Here is a 14,814-nt window from a genome sequence, read left to right as displayed (position 1 = left end):
CAGGGTTGGAAGGGAGGGAAACAATAGGGAACTCAAAAAACAAAATAAATATAAAAACTTTAGAAACCCACAAGTTCTTATGCCCATTTATGCATGTTCTACCTTCCATTTGTGGCTGGAGAAATTTCCTTTTTGGTCATTTTATTTGCTATATTATTTGATAAAATATCCTTTGCCTTGAACTAACATGTCTCCTAGCTGATAGGCATAAGGAAATACATTGATAGGGGCTTGAACTATACTTCTGACTCAGTTCTGACTCACCAAGTATCTTAATTCCAGGGAAATTTTTTCTAAAGGGTCCAAGAGAGGATTCAGAAGCTATATTAAGAGGGAAGTATGCATACGGAGTCTGTATCCCAGAGATCATAAAAAGGGGGAAAGGATCATCATGTACAAAACAATGCTCTTTTTGTTATGACAAGGAATTGGGAATTGAATGGATGCTCACCAATTGGGGAATAATTTAATAAGTTATGGTATATGAATATAGTGGAATATTATTGTTCTGTAAGAAATGATACTCAGGCTGATTTAGAAAATCCCTTATATGAACTGATGCTGAGTGAAATGAGCAGAGCCAGGAGAACATTGTACATAGTAACAGCAAGATTATGTGATACTCAACTGACAGAGTTAGCTCTTCTCAGCAATATAGTAATCCAAGACAATTCCAATAGACTTGGGATGAAAACACCATCCACATCCAGAGAGAAAACCATGGAGAATGATTACACATCATAATATATTATTTTCACCTCTTTTTTTTTGTTTGTTTTTTTCTCATGGATTTACCCTTTTGTTCTGATTTTTCTTTCACAACATGACTAATGTAAAAATGTTTAAAATGATTGTACATGTATAACCTATATCAGATTGCTTCCTGTTTTTGGGAGAGGAGTGGTAAGAAAGGGAGAGAGAAAAAAATTAGAACTCAAAATTTTACAAAAATGAAGGTTGAAAACTATCTATATATAGTTGGAAAAAATAAAATACTGTGGCAGCTAGGTGGTCCAGTGGATAGAGCACCAGCCCTGAATTCAGGAGGATCCAAGTTCAAATCTGGTCTCAGACACTTAACACTTCCTAGCTGTGTGATCCTGGACAAGTCACTTAACCCCAGCCTCAAAAATAAAATAAAATAAAATACTATTGAATTTTTAAAAAGATGCAAGTGGGTACATAATAAGTACACCAAAGTGTTGAGAAACAAAATATTATGTGAGGATCAAGAAAGATTTCTTCAAGCAGGTAGTATTTGAGATGGATAAGAATTCAACAGCTAAATCAGAGAGTGAGAGTGAAGAGAAATAAGTTACCTCTGGAGGAAAGCTACAAAAAGAGGAAACATAGGACATGTTCAGAAGTTAGAGAGGAAATCTAGTTTGGCTGGATCATAAAATGTATAAAAGGGAGTAATATGGGAGAATTCTGGAAAGATAGAATAGCAAGAAGTATAGCAAGAAGTGAACGTCAGAAGCAAGAATTTTAACTTTCTTTGGTAGCTACAGGGAAGCCATTGAAAGTTTTTAATTTTTTTTCTAAAAATCATCTAATATTTCATTTTTTCCTCCAATGACACATAAAAACAATTTTAACATTATTTTTTAAATTTTGAATTCCAAATTCTCTCCCTTTTTTCTTCCCTTTCCCCTTTATTAAGAGAGAAATGTATTATAGTTTATACATGTGCAGTCATGCAAAACACATTTCCTTGTTAGTCATGTTGTAAAAGAAAATTTAGACCAAAAAGACCTCCAAGAAAAAGAAAGCATACAAAAAATATACTTCAATCTGCATTCTAACTCCATCAATTCTCTCTGAAGATGGATATCAGTTTTCATTATAAATCCTTTAGAACTGTCTTGGAGTATTTTATTGTTGAGAATAGCCAAGTCAATCACAGTTGATAATCACATAAAATTGATATTACTGTTCTGCTCATTTCACTCTTTATCACTTCATATAAGTCTGTCCAGGTTTTTCTGAGGTCATCTTGCTTCTCATTTCTTATAGCACAATAATATTCCATCCAATCATATCTAAGAACTTGTTCAGTCATTCCCCAATTGATAGAGTCATTCCCCAATTGATTAGACAGCCATTTCCCAATTGATAGCTATCCCTTCAATTTCCAATTATTTCTCACCATTATAAGAACCTTTATAAATATTTTTATCCATATAATGGACCTTTTCCTTTTTTTTTCTTTAAATATCTTTGGCGCACTTTAGACATAGTTCTAAACTGTTCTACAGAGTGGCTAAACCAATATACAATTTCACACTATTGAGAAATAGTGTCTCAATATTCCCAGATGCATTTCAATATTTGTCGTTTTTTAAGTAATAGAGAGAGATTAATGCTTTTGAAGTAAGAGCAATAGAGTTTGATAATCATTGTTATATGGAATGGCTCACATAACAATGAGAAAGAGCAAAGAATAATAAAATAAATGTAGGTGATATAAAAACACAACATATTAATAATTTTTTTTTTAATTTTTGGTTTACAAAGTTCAAGTCTGGTCTCAGACACTTAACACTTCCTAGCTGTGTGACCCTGGGCAAGTCACTTAACCCCAGCCTCAAAAAAAATAATATAAAATAAAATAAAATAAAATAAATTTTTGGTTTAATTTATAGTGATTTGGTCTACCCTTGAAGGTCCAGGAAGAAAATGAGAGAAGAAAGAAAGTGGCTACAGGCAATTGTCTCCATATAGAAGTATATGGTCTAGTTTACTTTTAACCTTATTCTACGTACAATAAACTATATAATCACAGGAAGCAGAGTCCCATAATTTATGAATATATTGGAAAGTCATCTGAAAGAGAAAAATCCACTATAAAATGGGGGCTCAGAGCTAGATAAAGCAACAGATTTCAAGTTTTTATATTTTGAACAATATTTCTCTTCAGCTCCTAGATTATAGTGGAAACTAGCCAGCAAGGAATTAATCAAAACTGCTTCAGTTATACATGAAATGACATAGTATGTATTTTCAGGATGCATGATTTATGGACATCTTAAGAAATTACCTCCCCAAAAGGGACCCACATGTGCAAAAATGTTTTTGCCCTTTTTGTAGTGGCAAGAAACTGGAAACTGAGTGGATGCCCATCAAATGGAGAATGGCTTAATAAGTTGGGTATATGAATATTAAGGAATATTATTGTTCTGTAAGAAACAATCAGCAGAATGATTTCAGAGAGGCCTGAAAAGACATAGATGAACTGATGCTAAAACCAGGACATCATTTTACACAGCAACAAGAAGATTATACCATGATCAATTCTGATGAACGTAGCTCTCTTCAACAATGAGATGATTCAGACCAATTCCAATGGTCTTGTGAAGAAGAGAACCATCTGCATCCAGAGAGGACAGTGGGAACTGGATGTGGACCACAACATAGCATTCTCACTCTTTTTGTTATTGTTTGTTTGCATTTTGTTTTCTTTCTCATTTTTTTTTCCATTTTGATTTGATTTTTCTTGTGTAGCAAGATAATTGTATGAATATATATACATATATTGGATTTAACATGTATTTCTACCATGTTTAACATATATTGGACTACATGCCATCTAGGGGAGGGGATGGGGAAGAAAGGGAAAAATTGGAACACAAGTTTTTGCAAGAGTTAATGTTGAAAAATTACCCATGCATATGTTTTGCAAAATAAAAAACTTTAATAAAGAAAAATATATAACTAGTCAATAAAAAGTTAAATAGTTAAGAGAGAGAGAGAGAGAGAGAGAGAGAGAGAGAGAGAGAGAGAGAGAGAGAAATTACCTCCCCTCAAAAAAATGAAATGACCTAAGATGGGCACAACTATTGAGTTGAAAGAAACACAGCAGTTATACCTTCCACATTTCAACTTCCTCCATCACAGTTTTGATATATCACAGATTGGCATAACAAATTTCATGAGAATTTGAGGGGAGTTTTGAGGAAGCTGCAGACAAAGGCCAGGGAAAGCCAGCAGACAACGCAGAAAATGTTTGGAAACTCAGAAATGCATAAATTTATGTGTAATGTGCTATATTATCAACACATTTTATCTTTTAATACTATTAAACACTCCTTAAAAAAAAAAGAAAAAAAAACAAACCTTGCTGGAATGAAGAGCAGCCCAACAGGTTTATGCTGATTTTCCAGATCCCCAGGGATGCCCCGCCTCTACCCCCACACAACAATGTGGCAGAGACAACTGTATAATGAACAGAGAAAGGCACTCTGCTTCAGTCAGGGATTGAGACTATGATTCTGAGCATCTCACCAGAAGTATGCTATAATCAATGCCAGACTTACTCTCCATTACATCCATAAGGAATGAATTCAGTGTCTGCTCATTAGCTTAAGTCTCCTCCAAGGAGAATTTTAAGATTTTAGTAGATACTAAAAAAGCTAATGTCACTTGAAGTTATGTTATATAAACATAGCGTCCTAATCATGAGAAGTAATAGTCCCATCTGGGATGGTCAAGACACAGAGCAATAGCTAGTCCTAGGACAATGGGATCCCTTCTTCAGTATCCCATCCTGGTACTCTCCGAGGTCCTCTGTAAGATAAGCACTGACAGGAACCACAGAGGTTCTCTCCTACAGTTTGCCATCTCTGCAGAGAGTAGAGGGAAACATTCTCATATCTCTCATATTATGTTTCTCATATCTCTCTGTGGTGCCAAGCTTGATCCCTGCAATTACAGAACAGGAATACCTTGGAGATGTTATTCCGTTCCAGACCACTTCAATAAAGCTAATATTGCAATAAAGTGAGTCACATGAATTTTTTTTTTGTTTCTCAGTGTATGTAAAAGTTATGTTTATACTATACTGTAGTCTATTAAGTATGTAATACTGTTATGTCTTTAAAAATGTATATACCTTAATTAAAATTATCTTATTACTTAAAAATGCTAATTATCACATGAGCTTTGAGCAAAGGGTGTTGCCTCACTGTTGATGGCTGCTAACTGATCTGGATGGTGGTTACTTAAGGTTGCTGAAGGCTCTGGCAATTTCTTAAAATAAGACAATAGTGAAGTTTGCTTTACTTGAACACTTAGAGGCCATTATAGGTTTATTAAGTGACCTAATTTCAATATTGTTGTGTCTCTGAGAATAGGGAGGCCCAAGGAAAGGGAGAGGCACAGTAGATTTGTCAGGAAACACACAACATTTATCAATTAAGTTCACCATCTTATATGGATATGGTTGCATTGTGAAAGTGGAGTAAGGCAGACTAGAGAAGATGGGGAAATCTGTGTGTGAGAGTGTGTTGAAAGGAAGGGCAACAGGAGACGCTGAGGCAGTGTGGTACCATGAATGGAGAGAGGCAATGGCTCTATAGTCAAAGAAAAGAGTTTGAAATTTCACCCCTGAAAAGGGTCACCTGTGGGACCTTGGATGAGTTGCTTTTTGGGGTCTGTTTCCCCTCCTGCAAAATCATAAGTTTCAACTAAATTAATGGTACCAAATTCAAATAAAAACAGGCTTAGTTTTAAAGTGTAATATTAGGTATGTTTTAATATATTCTTATTTATTTTGTTAAACAGTTCTGTTGTAGTTTAATCTAGTACAGCGTGTACTTGGGAAGGTTATGGGAGGCTTTTGGCTTGCAAGCCACATGTTTGACACCTCCTAGTCACTAGATGATCTTCCAGCTCTAGATTTATGATTCTATTTTTGTAAATGGCTTCTGTAAAGGGAGAGGAAGAATTTTTCCAGATGGATAACTTGCCACAAGAGTGTTCTGGTAAATATTTAACAACCTGCCGTATAAGAAGATTGACGGGGCAGAGAAAAGGATCTCGGAGTTTGGAGAACTACAATCTCTCGTTCCACTGTAGGAAAGAGCTGCAGTTCAGCCAATGTCCACTAGGTGACGTCTAGAAACCACATGAGAACTGCTTAAAACTACACCACTGGTCACTCAGTGATGGCTCCCCCGCTCCGTGGCTTCATAGACCCTGTGCTCCCTTTTGCTGGTTCTCACGATTATTGCTGCTGCTGAGTCATTTCAGTAATATCTGCTTCTCTAGGAGCCCACTTGGGATTCTCTTGGCAAAGATACTAGAGGCCTTGCCATTTCCTTCTCCAGCTCCTTTTACAGGTGAGGAAATGGAGGCAAAATTAAGTGATTTGTCCCAAAGATCTAGCTTCTCTCCCCCAAACTGCTTGTCCTACCTATGGGAACTGTATCGTTCCTCCTCTGGTGAATTAGAAAGGACTGCAGGGATTTCTATGAAGGGATGCAAAAATACCAAGAAAACGTACATGCCTAAAATAATAAAGATTTATATCCCAGCATTTGTTTGCATCATATAGTAAACATATTTACCTGATGTTTTAACGTTTGCTAGCAAAGAAGGTCAAATATCAGTTCATTTAATAAGGCAGGGTGCCATTTTACAGATGAAAAAACTGAGGTGGATAGAGATTAAGTGATTTGTCTAGGATCCCATGGCTAGTGTTTTAGAACACAGGTCTTAAGACTCCAAGTCTAGCCGTCTCTATATATACATGGAAAGAACAACAACAAAAATATGTAAACAGAATCTATTAAATCATAATGACCTAGTCTGATGAGAGAGACAGAGATAGAGACAGAGAGACACAGAGAGATCGAGACAGAGAGACACAAAGAAAGAGATCGAGACAGAGACAGAGAAGAGACAGACACAAAGACAGAGACAGACACAGACACAGAAAGACAGAGACATAGAGAGACAGAGAGACAAGAGACAGAGACAGAGACACAGAGAAAGAGATAGAGACAGAGAGAGACAGAGACAAGAGACAGACACAAAGACAGACACAGACACAGACACAGAAAGACAGAGACATAGAGAGACAGAGAGACATAGAGAGACAAGAGACAGAGACACAGAGAGACAGAGACACAGAGAAAGAGATAGAGACAGAGAGAGACAGAGACAGGGAGACAGAGAGAGAGGCAGGGAGACAGAGAGACACAAAGAGAGAGAGAGAGACAGGGAGACAGAGAGACAGAGACACAGAAAGACAGAGACAAAGAGACACAGAGAGAGCTAGAGACAGAGAGACAAGAGACAAACATAGAGACAGAGACAGAGAGACAGAGACACAAAGAGATAGAGACAGAGAGACAGAGACAGGGAGACACAGAGAAAGAGATAGAGACAGAGAGACACAGAGAAAGAGATAGAGACAGAGACAGAGAGAGACAAGAGACAGACACAGAGACAGAGAGAGAGAGAGAGAGAGAGAGAGAGAGAGAGAGAGAGAGAGAGAGAGAGAGAGAGAGAGAGAGACAAAGAGACAGAGACATAGAGAGACAGAGACACAGACACAGAGACATAGAGACAGAGACAGAGAGTGGGAGGAGAGAGAGGACACTTCCTACCTATTCATCTAATTTTTAACCGAGGTTGGGGGCCGTGGTTGAGGAACAGCCTATATCTATCTCTTCCTATCTACCTAGGGAGGTAGGGAGGTAGATAGAATTTTTCACTTTTGCAATTTTTTCTTCCTCTTTTAAGAAAAATAATTATAAAATCCATAAATTATAATTTATAAAAATAAATGTGACTAAAAACAATACATCACTTTGAGAGGACGGGAAGCCCACATTACCCCTCACTCAGCTTCCCAGAGGTGCAGCCCTCTGATTTCCCGCCCTTACCTACTTCACCCCTCCCCGCCCCCGCCCGACCCTCCTCAGTCTCTCAGCACTCCCCTCTCGGGCGTTTCCTCTCCCGTCCCTCCTCTTCCCCCCCTCCCCCTCCCCCCAGCCCTTCAGGCCCTGACTCCTCCCAGAAGTCTGCCAGGCTTCTGGGAAGCAGCTCTCCTCAGCCGCAGCCCAGCCCCCACCTTCCAAACGCGCTCTCCTCAGCCCAGATCCCCTTCAGGACCCTCCCCCCAGTTCTTTCCATCTTTGTCTTTTACCTTTCCTTTCCGTGGTGGGGGCGGGGAAGAGAATACAATGAATTTAATATTTATTTATGTGGGGTGTTAGGCAAATCACCGAAAAAGATATGGAGATGAAAAAAAAAAAAACAAACCATATTGGGGAGGGGGAGATGGAGGACTCTAGGACGGCTGTGTCTGAAGTTTCCCATTAACAATTTAACTCAGCATTTAAATGCCTCTGAATGCAGAACCGCCGCCCGCTGCACTTGGCAGGAGGAGAGCCAAGATTCGAATAAAGCGGAGTGCAGGTGGAAGCACGAGCTGAGCTCTTTTGTCCTCCCCGACCTCCATCCACCAGTGAGGGACTGGGAAGAATGGAGCCTCCGGGAGCCTCGCATAATGGTAGGCGGGAATGGTAACTGGGGGAGGTGGGGGAGGGGAGCGCGGGGAGCCAGGAAACTGGCATTTGGTGACTGGAAGGGGCCCCTGGAGAATTTTCCTGTATTTTCTAGGAGGTAACTGGAGTACCCTAAAGATTCATTCTCCATATCCTTGCTTAGAAAATTATGCAGACTATAGCCCTGGAGAGAGCCATGGAGAACAGCTGGACCGAGAGAGAAAAACCGCCGCCACCCCTCCCCCACTCCTTTCTCAAGCAGCTGAAGATAACAGGGCTGAGGAGGGGGAAGTCCTCGGTAGGAGGAATCCTCATAAAATGGTTGTTCATTCCAGGGTCTCATTCTTTCTTTCTTTTTTTTTTTTTTTTTTCCTATTTGTTTTTGCACACCATTTTCTTTATTTTTCCCTTTTATTGATATGATTGTTTTGTACATCACAGTCAATAACAGTTATATCCATATGCACCCGAAGCCCCCATGAAAAGAAAAAGTGAAGCAAAACCAATAGAAAGTGATCACATATGATCTAAAGATGGAGGAAGAGCCCAGGGCCCACACCCCCCCCTCTATTGACAGCATCCCTCTGCCAAAAGCAGAACAACTCTTAATTTTCTTACTTGCCTTACAGCCTTTCAAAGTTGGAGGAAATCAACAAAAAGAAGTTCTTTTCTATGATTGATTATTACCCACAAGGAAGGAATCTTAGAGAAAAATAGCCATTCCATCTCAGAATTTGTGACTGAGGAGAGACATGTCTTTAACACATGAAAGAGAAATTCTGCTTGTTCTGCTTGGCCCCGGAGAACAGTATTAGGAATAATGTGTAGAAGTTGGGGGGGAAAGTTAAATTTAGACTTAGCCCAAAGAAAAACTTCCTAATGCAGGGCCCATCTGGGGCTAAGCTTGCCCCACTTACTCTTGTAATTTGAATTCGCCAGGGATTATTACCTCAGTTTCAAGGTACTCTGTGAGCCTGTTATCAAAAACTATAGCGTGCAAGCCCTACTAACATGTTTGTCTTTAACTACTCGCTAGTTAAGTCAACACCAAGGCATAGTAAGAGAATTAACCACAAAACATCTTTCCCACAAGCCTGGAACATATATATACTCCCGTGGCCAAACAGAGCATGGGGGGGAAAGTTGGATGTTCACAGAATTCCTAAGTGGACAATGGGCAGTCAACATAACTTACCTCCGGTACAACTTATTCCCTCACCATCCATATCATTCAGGTCTTGTTGTGATGTCTTCACGCTCCTATGCATCTCTACTAGGATCATTTCACTCTGCCTTTGACTAGGCTCCAACGATTGGCCTTGAGCTCCACTGGAACCATCTTTGTCTTCAGCTGAAATCTTGGCCTAGGGTACTGAGGAACTAGAATTCATACTCTACAGCGGTCCTCAAACTTTTAAACAGGGGGCCAGTTCACTGTCCATCAGACTGTGGGAGGCCGGACTATAGTAAAATAAAAAACTCACACTCTTGTCTCTGCCCCTCAGCCCATTAGCCATAACCCGGTGTCTAAAGCCTGCAGGCCTTAGTTTGAGAACCCCTGCTCTAGAACCATCAAGAATCTCATTTCTCAGGCCTACTACGTCCTGGTAAGATCTCAGCTCCAGGATAATGGATTCTTTTTACCAACTCAACTCACTTCTGCAGTTGGACTCCACTTGATTTGCTCCTCTCTTGAGCTCCGTGACTTGATTTGCTCCGCCCATTGACATCAGAACTTGCAAAATATTTCAAACCCATAAAGTCTCTACCAGTCATTCATCCACTAAAGGGTACTAAGATCGGAAAAGACATGGAGCTAGGATGGAAGTTTCTTTCCATACCAAAATCTCCGGATGTAGCTCAAAATGGTCTTCATGCTCCACGATCAGAGAGAGCTGGAAAAACTAGCTGCTAGTTAGCGTAGAACCCAGGCCTTGATGCAGGAAGATCTGAGTTCAAGTGTGACCTCTGACACTGGCTGTGTGATCCTGGGCAAATCACTTAATCCTGTTTGCCTCTGTTTCCTTAACTGTTAAAAGAGGATAACAATAATAATAGTCCTTAAATCCTAAAGTGAGGAGTCAAATGAGTTAACAATTGTAAACTACAGTGCCTGGTGCCCAGTGAACGCTATATAAAGGTTATTCATCAGTTCTCCTGAGGCCTTTTAAGAGATCCCGGTCACCTCCCATAGCAAACTCCTCAGTCTGGAATTTTATGTGGTTGCATTCTATTTATTTCATGGTCAAGCACAAGAGGCAGGGAGTACTTTAAAATGTGTTGGACAGCCCACTTGCCTGGATCCTGTTGTCTTCCTTATTAAAATATAAATCCCTTGAGGGCAGAGCTTGTTTTACTTCTGGTTTTGTATCCTCCTAGCTTTAGCACCGGGCCTGGTGCATAAATATTAGCTTAATAAGTAAATGCTTGTTGATTGCCTGATTGAGAGTGAGGACTTCTCCAGCCTTGGAATCTTTAAGCAAAGATTGGGTGGCAGCTTATTAAGTATATAGTGGAATGGCACAGTTTTTCCAGGCAGAGTTTGAACTAAACAGTCACTGAAATTCTGGGATTCTGGGAAGTCAGGGCAAAGGGTGGAGAATCTTCCCCTCAGTCAACAGTGTAGCTAGGGGTCTCCTAAAAGTTTAAGGAGGGCGTGAAAGGCCAGATAAGGGAATCCACCTCACCTTATCAGGAAGACTTAATTAGTAGTATGAGTATATTGAAAATAGCTTTGGTAACCCAGAAGGACTACTCTGTACCTCTGGGTGGGATTCTGGTTTGGGCTAACAAAAAAGCTGAAAACGGTTGATTAACCCTAGCATTGTTAACTAGAGCAAGAGTAACATTGATAACTCTCCTGAGAAGGAAAAAGTCTTAGCTAGAGCAGAGATGTCCAGAAGATGGCAGCAGCATCCAGACAAAAGCAAAACAGCCACACTGTGAGAGCAGTTTGTTGCTGGGAGACTGAGCCACAAGGAAGCCAGTTGTCCAGGCAGCATATTCTCTCTCTCCCATGGTGGAAGCCATGAGAGATTATTCTTTTGTGTGTGTGTGTGTGTGTGTGTGTGTGTGTGTGTGTGTGTGTGTGTGTGTGTAGTGAGAGAGAGAGAGAAAGCAGGGGAAGGAGTTTGATTCTAAGACTTGATTTTATCTTGTTATTTTACCTTACTATTCTGTTCTAAAAGCTTTACTATTTTATGTTCTTGCCATAAAGAATAGATACGTGCTAGAGCTGTATTTATATAACTAGGACTACTCCCAGACATCCCACGCTTGACCTGGGGAAGTTCCAAGGGGTCCTGGGATTCAATAGAATCCATACTACACACACACACACAAAAATTAAACTGTGCAAAACAGAATGACAGACATGACAGAGAGAAGAATTTAGAAGGCTTAGAAAATAGTGAAACAAAACAATCCAAACCAATGCATTTGAAAATTATAGATTTGGTAGGTGAATCAAGGGGAAAAAACTTCAAAATTAGCTGGGCTCCTGAAGCCAATTTTAAAAGGAAAAAATTTAATTACTATACCTGAGGAAATTGTGCAAGAAAATTTCCCAGAAATATCAAAAATAATTTTGAATCTACAAATAAAAATAATTCACAGACCCTTAATAAAAGATAAATTAAGTATTTAACTCAACAAGGCACACCACTGGTAAACTTCAAGACTGCAAAGACAAAAAAAAAAATTTCAAAGTCAATACGAGAGAAGAGTATTTATCAACATTAATTTGAGATAAATAAACAGTTTTTTTTTTTTTACAAAAACCACAAATGTCAAAAAAAAAAAATTGATTTTGTGTGTGTATGTGTTTGGAACTTGAAAACATGGTCTAGATGCTAGGATTAGCTTCCTAGAAAAATAAGCCTTCTTAGGCAACTAGGTGATGAAGCGGATAGAGCACCAGCCCTGAAGTCAGGAGGACCTGAGTTCGAATATGGCCTCACACACTTAACACTTCCTAGAGATGTGATTCTGGACAAGTCACTTAACCCCAATTGCCTGAGCAAAAGAAAGAAAATGTAAGCATTCTTTAAAAAATAAACAAAACAAATGATCTATTGATATGAAAAAAGTTCTCATATATACCGAAATATTTATAGCAGCACTTTTTGTGATAGTGAAGAATTGTAGACAAAGTAGATACCTACCAATTGGAAAATGACTAAACAAAATGTGATAGATGAATGTATTAGAATATTGCTGTTCCATAAAAAAAAAATGGTATATGTGATAAATGCAGAGAAACATGGAAAGATCTACATGAACTAATGCAGAGTAAAATAAGCAGAGCCAAGAAAACAAAATAAGCATTTACTATGACAATGGAAATAAGAAAAATCATATACACAAAAAAATCTAAAGGGAATGTAACAAAATTACAGAATAAGCAAGACTCCAAAGAAGAAATATCAGAAGACACTCCCACACCACCTCTTTGCAAAGGTGGGAGGTCCATAGCATTTTCAGATTTTTTTCATCAGTTATGCTAATTATGTTTCTTTTTTCTATTCTCTTTTCTTTTTTTGTATTTTAAGAAATTTTGTTGTCTGTGATAGTTCTTTGGGAAGAGAAGGATGAAGGAAAACAAAATTTTAAAAAAAAGTATTAATGAAAGAACTTATTTCTAAAAAGAAAACAAATGTAGACATTTAAAAACCAAGAAGACCTAAAATATTTAGTAGAGAGGAGGGAAATCCCTCATTTTGGGAAAAAAAAAAAAAAGTGGAATCAAGCAAGAAAAATACTCTAAAAGTTAAGTATTTGGAAGATTTCAATTGCATCTTAACATAAAAGCTGTGTATGCTGGTAAATGTTTAAAAACCAGAAAATATAAATTTGGCATACTTTTAAGCTTAATCTGCATTATTGATATTTTTCCATTGCTTACTTAAAAGTCTGGACATTCAATAAAACAAACAACAACAAAAAAAAAAAAACAAAACTGATTTGTAGTATTGATGATTTCTGAGGTTTAAAAGCTCATGGTGGCAATTTAACAATCAGCTCTACTGAGTATTTAAGCTTGATGCAGTACACCTATCTAAGTCTCTTTCATAAAGTAAAATAGCAACAGTATTATATTAGTTAAATTACTGAATTATAATGTTGACCTTCAAGGGGGTGGGGGGAGAAGAGGAAACACGTTTAAATAGAAAAAAAAAAAATGCAAATGAGAAAAAAAGAGAAAAGGCAAGTGAGAACAAAGAAGAGCTATATGGACATGCTATGCTTATTTTGGAGAAAAAAAAAAGATTCCAGCTCTAGAGATGCAGAATTAAGAACATAAAATAATTTACCATTTTTCTTTCAGTTTGGTTTAGGAATAACAATAACAAAATTGGAAAGTTGTGTTATATTCTGACAAAAAACTAATTTAACAAAGAATAGCAGAAATAAATCAAATTTAACCATTGTAACAATTAATATGAATTGACTGAACTGACCCATAAAAAGAAAAAGGGCTACACAATGAATTGAAAAGCAGAATCCAACAATAGGTAGTCTAAAGGAAACTCATTTACACAAATGACAAAAACACAAAAAACACATACAAAAAGAAATATCTTGGTTTAAACTGAAATTATGGTTTTAAATTATCATGCTATAGCTATTTCCAAAAAAAATCTAGAATTTCATTGATTATGTTACAAAACGAAACTGAAGACAGAAATTAACAAGATAAACAATAAAAAAAAATTATCAAGCTTAAAAACATCACTGAAAATGAAATCACACAAATTTTTAAATATATTTGTCACTTACTAATTTAATGGAAATGTACTCTCATTTATATGGCTATTCTCTCCAGTAATGTCAACTGAAATTCAAACCATGCTTTCTGAACTTGTACAAAATTAGTCCATGTTTTTTGATAAATTCTGCGCTGGGAATTCACCCAATATGCCAGAGATCTTCCTCCTTGTTCTTGATATTATCTGAATCTCAATGGACAATGTTTAGTTATATTTTGCTCTTGCCTTATGACCAATCCACCTTTTTTTAAAAGTTATACATTCCTGATAACATTCTTTATGCTGCTTTTCTCATGAAGTACTTCATTTGTTAGCATGTTGCAGGCTCCTTGTGCCCAATATGTGTGCTTTTAAATGGTCCTTTGAATGATACTTAACTTTAATTTTTTTCACTGAATAATAATTAGATTTCTAGAGGAAAACTCAGTCTCACAAAAAAAAAATATATAAAATAAATCATAGATTTTACCATCACTAATAGATTCTGATAAACAAAAGGAAAAGTAAAAAAAGCTATTATAGACATGATGACAGTATAGAATAACATGAATGTAAAATGGAGATATAATAAGAAATTCATAAAAAAACAGAAAATTATTTTTTTCTCAAGATATCCAAAACAACTACAAAATGTTGATCATATTCTTGACCATCCTAGGTAATTTTAGAAAGGCAGAAATTTCTAATACTATATTTAAAGATCATATTACATTAAAACTAAAAAGTAAACAATTGTCTAAGAAAAAGACAGA

General features: G+C 37.4%; 1 long non-coding RNA gene across 2 annotated transcripts; it reads left to right on the top strand.

Annotated features, from left to right (window-relative positions):
• Window positions 1-7,825: 7,825 nt before the first annotated feature.
• LOC141566553 (uncharacterized) lies at window positions 7,826-13,272 on the top strand. 2 transcript variants are annotated; one of them, XR_012489349.1, is made up of 3 exons: window positions 7,826-8,299; window positions 8,410-11,358; window positions 11,395-13,272. It is a non-coding gene; the product is annotated as an uncharacterized LOC141566553 (long non-coding RNA). The 2 variants fall into 2 exon arrangements; XR_012489348.1 differs by lacking the exon at window positions 7,826-8,299 and having other exon boundaries at window positions 8,331-11,358.
• Window positions 13,273-14,814: the final 1,542 nt, after the last annotated feature.

The sequence above is a fragment of the Sminthopsis crassicaudata genome, chromosome 4 (assembly GCF_048593235.1).
Source record: "Sminthopsis crassicaudata isolate SCR6 chromosome 4, ASM4859323v1, whole genome shotgun sequence".
Classification (NCBI taxonomy): Eukaryota; Metazoa; Chordata; class Mammalia; order Dasyuromorphia; family Dasyuridae; genus Sminthopsis; species Sminthopsis crassicaudata.
This window is presented reverse-complemented; position numbering and strand designations above follow the sequence as displayed.